Genomic DNA, 4,695 nt, shown 5'->3' with positions numbered 1-4,695 from the left:
CAAGCAGGCCCTGATAACATTCTTGTCCTCTTCTGTCACATCTCTAGATCTTTGTGGGGTAGTAGTGCACACCTGTGTTTGCACAGACTCAAATTTTGGCACAGGCTCAGAACAAACACCAGATGAACACAAACAAATGGAATGGCAATAGGTGCAACGACTATGACCAGGCTCCAAATTTGTGACATGCATGTCGAAGTGGCTAAATAAGGCTCTCCTTAAACAGCCTTGTGTGCCTGCCCTTAATCACTTCTCTCACTGTCTTGTCAACCCTAGGTGATCCTTTGGTTGCATACAAGACTGCATGTGAGGGTAGAGGGTATTACTAGATACATGTTTCAGGCCAAGCCTGATGTTATGTCTATTTGGGCTCACTGTCACCCGGGTTGCATTGTGCATGTGTAGCAGCTTGATGACCCTCTCTCTGTTGACAACTTCTGCTGAAGCCGTCAAAGCCATGACAGGTGTGCCTGAAAGAAAACATGTGCATTATGTTAGTCATCAATAACCAAACAGCTATAGGCCCGCTCAGCGGCCCTTGACGAACTTTCCCATATCTGATTTCTATTAATACTTTATTTATGAAGGCTTTATCATGTACTGGGTTTGCAAAACAATGGGGGTAGTTTTATTGCAAGGAGTCATAATTTGTTATGCCATTAACACTAACTGTTAACATTACATTACACTTAGCAGACGCTTTTATCCAAAGCGACTTACAGGAGGTTGAATTACTTACAGAGGGTCAGTGCAATGTACTCTGAAAGTTAATACAATGTGTATTAAGTAGCCTACAGTAAAAACAACAGCAATAAAAAACTGTAAAGGACCTGTTGATAGACAAGGGTTATGTAGGTTGGTAGATTTTTTTTAGAAGGTTTGCTATTAAGCAGTGAGTTTTATGTACAATGTCTGACCTTTCTTTCACAACTGAGCAGAGTTGTCCCAGGCGAGAAAAGCTCTCTCTCTCAATGCTGGATTCCCCTTTACACCGTTGCCCCTGAAACATAGAACGATCTCCGTGAGTACATTGAAATTGCTGGACGTTAGCACACCTTTAGCACAACTGGGTGGGGGAAGGGGTTTGTTCACACCGAACTTCACAAGGCTCTGGCGTCAGCACTGGGCATAGCAAACAGCGAAATGGCCTGATTATGAAACGTTTAAACTACGCCCAAACCAAAACAATCCCTTTACTTAATCTGACACTAAAGTTTCACGACCTGGGGGGTGGGTGCAGCAATGCTTCCTGGTAAACCAGTAGCCTTTAAAAAACCTTGGGCGTCAACAAATAGCTTTCTGGTTTCAGCAGAAAAAGCAGAAATGTGTTGAGTCACAAATTCAATAAAACGTTCCAATAAGCCTTACGGGCGTCCAAGGGAAGTGTTTAGTCTGGGTCTCATTCCCATGGGGTATCTGAATCCCGAATCAAAATAGCATGCGTGTTTCTCCAGCACTCACGAGTGTGCTACATGAGCCACAATTTCACATAAAGCACAATAAATAATTGCTAATAACAACCTGTTGTTTTTTTCACTTACCATCTGTAGATTACGTGAACTTCATCCACAACAATTCCCACCAGGTTTTTTTGATAGACTTCAGAAGAAAGCATAGCCAGCCACTTCTTCTTTAGCCATGACTCGGGACTGCTCCTCCTTTAGAGAATCAACTTGAGGTATTTTGGATAACACCGCTGAAATTGCTGCTTCCATCCCGACCCATGATAACTCCTCGCACGCCGCCATTACTGTTGTGATTCAGTGAGGGGGCGGGCACAGCCGAACTACCCTGGGGGAAGGTGTCGCGTTCGATAAACGTCATACCCACTGAAATCCCTCCCTACGATCCTGATTCGTCGTGCTGCCCCGTTCATTTCGTGAACGGAGGAGGAGAGCGAATCACAGGTGTACCAGAAGGTTTGTGTAGCCCAGCCCCCGCCCTGGGCGTCAACACATAGCTTCTGGTTCACCAGGAAACTATTCCTGGTCATTTCAATGCAAATTTAAGGCCAGAGTCAATTTAAGGGCCCGGCGGCGGCCATCTTGAAAATGAGGCCTTTCCTGAAGTCAGATTTTGGCAGATTTTTAGTATGTTGTTAAGTACATCTGAATGTACTGTAAACCACTGAGAAACCTTTTGTTAGAATTTTTTTGGGGTTAGGTGTATTTTTCTCATAAATGCACTCGCCTAGACTGTGTGACTTCTGATTTAGCGCCAACTTCAGATACGTGGTAGCTAGCTAAGGGCTCTCTCGTTTACCTTTTTCCCCTCATAAATGTTGCTTGGTTCTCTGTTTGCTTACGCAGGCCAACAAAATAGTCTGCACTCTTGTTTTGTGAAGGGTGTTTCGTTTACATACCAAGCACAATGGAATCGGTGCCGTTGCATCCCACGTACAAGTACCGGTAGTCCTAAATCCAAATGAAATTAAATAACTCTTTGTATTGACTCGTTCTCACGGCATTTGCCTTCTTTTGACAGCTACTACAATGCATTTCGCTACCTGCTGCCACCTAGTGATAAGGAATTATTACATGATTAGGACGCCAGTCAACAGCACACACACTACATAATGACATATAGGCATTATTTGCTGATAATAATGAATTCGCTTTTCTTTTCTTTTCTTTTTTTGGAAAACAAGAATTTTCCACGGCACACCTGACGATCTCTCACGGCACACTAGTGTGCCGCGGCACAGTGGTTGGGAAACACTGATGTAGGAAACACGCTTGCTCACCTGTTTCTCAGAACAATGCACACCCTTCTTAAGATAAACTCTGTTATAGTGCTCATGCTTGTTTTTGACGTAGTAGTGCTTGGGGCTAGTTCCTGACTTGCTTTCCCACACCCCCCAGTCATCCCAGAACTTCCCCTGTTCACTTCGTTCAATGTTCAATCCATTGTCTCACAAAATACACATTGGGTCTTTCTCAAAGCCTAGGCCAGTGTCCTTCCAAGTGTATCAGCCTAATTAGTCACGCCCAGTGATTGGATACCCTTTATTAATCACACCCAGTGATTGGATATTCTGTAGAGTTCACCAAAAAGTATCCAATCACTGGGCGTGACTAATTAGGCTGATACACTTGGAAGGACACTGGCCTAGGCTTTGAGAAAGACCCATTCTCTTTGATGCCTCAGGGTACCATGGGTACAGCCTCAATGTCACTATTTAGAATGAATATCGCCATTTCTAATGTCATAAACAGTGCTGCCAGATTGGGCCGGGATGAGCGTCTGCGGGTAGAAAACGGGAAAATTGGCCACTTCGTGTTTTTTTTTCAGTCAGTGTAAATTTTTAGTCAATGTAATTTGTTGAATTTGGGCGGAATTTAGCGTATTTTGCCGGTTTTTGAGAAGCTTTTGGGCGGGATTTGGTCAGACACATCTGGCAACATTGGTCATAAAGTCCAGACCATTCCTAGAGAGAGGGAGCTGTTCCCCACCTATGGCCGTGCATGAACCGCTGTCTTCTGTTGGACTTGGGGAGTGGTTTGGGTCTGAATGCTGGCTCCCCCCATGCACGGACTGTGGAGTGGTCCCAGGGGAGGACGGCAGGCTCCCCCCCTGCACAAACTGTAGGGTGGTCACTGGGGTGGACGGCAGACTCCCCCCATGCGCTGACTGTGAGCTGTTCTCGCAAGAAGACTGGGCTGATTGGCTTGGGTGGTATGCCCAACACTAATGTTGCCTTCACGATCTCGGGACCTCTCGAGACAGCTGACGACACTGCTCATGTGACAACCGAGTTCTGGACTTTGGCGCATGAATGCCACTGATCCCGGAACAATCGGGAATCATGCATGTTTTGTTTTGGTTCTCTTTTCTTTTTTTCACCTCCACACCCACGACATATTTTAAGCTAAGTAAGCTAAATTAAACAGTCAGAGTCCAGCATTACTGGCATATGTGCATCTGCAATTGAATGACATTAACTGGTGTTGTTGACAATTACAAGATGATATTTTAGCATTTATGATACTGTTTACATGCCAGTTGCATGCACGGGCGCCATGTTGATGATGCGTGTGTCGTCACACAAAACACGAGCTTGGGAACTCGTTGTGATATACTTCCGCCTGAGATCAACCTCGATAATTATCGATCTGACATTGCGTCACTAAATGTTCACACCCACTTTCCTGAGGTCTTAGGTCGGCTTTCTTGGGATTCTCGACTTTTTGAACGAGCCATAAACTCGCTCACCCACCAATCATAAGTGGGGTCGGAAATGAGAATTTGTGAAAAAGGTGAACGAGGAAGTGCCTTCCTAATCGACGAAGCTAACCAGCCAAATCCTGCCCCCATGACTTGGGGCCAGATTGCTGAGAGGTTTTCCCTGATTTGGGACCTTTGACCTTGGAGTCTGTTGCGCCAGTAGGCTGTGAGCGTGTGATTTGCCGTGAAGAGGACAGCTCTTGTGGTCCCTTGGACTTGGAGCCTGTTGCGCCAGTAGGCTTTGAGTCGTGAAAAGAGGCCCCCCTGCGGTCCCTTCACAACATTAGCATATGACATGCTACTTGGAGCCTCAGTTATGAGATCCACTGTTGTTGTTGCTCTCGCAATATGAGCCAATGGTGCCAGGACGACAAAATGGTTAGGTGCAAATTTGGAGGCAGAGTATATTGGGACAACCATGGTCCACATCACGGTGCATTTCATCTCCTTAGATCCTGGCACACCACAGCG

At 45.6% G+C, this 4,695-nt stretch overlaps 1 long non-coding RNA gene across 1 annotated transcript; it reads right to left on the bottom strand.

Annotated features, from left to right (window-relative positions):
* Positions 1 to 306: 306 nt before the first annotated feature.
* LOC134435726 (uncharacterized) lies at positions 307 to 1,968 on the bottom strand. Its single transcript, XR_010032074.1, has 3 exons — positions 1,542 to 1,968; positions 918 to 1,000; positions 307 to 470 (listed from the first exon to the last, which is right to left on the bottom strand). It is a non-coding gene; the product is annotated as an uncharacterized LOC134435726 (long non-coding RNA).
* Positions 1,969 to 4,695: the final 2,727 nt, after the last annotated feature.

Source organism: Engraulis encrasicolus, chromosome 20, assembly GCF_034702125.1.
Source record: "Engraulis encrasicolus isolate BLACKSEA-1 chromosome 20, IST_EnEncr_1.0, whole genome shotgun sequence".
In the NCBI taxonomy this organism is placed as follows: Eukaryota; Metazoa; Chordata; class Actinopteri; order Clupeiformes; family Engraulidae; genus Engraulis; species Engraulis encrasicolus.
Note: the sequence above shows the minus strand (reverse complement) of the source record. Positions and strands in the feature narration are given on the sequence as shown.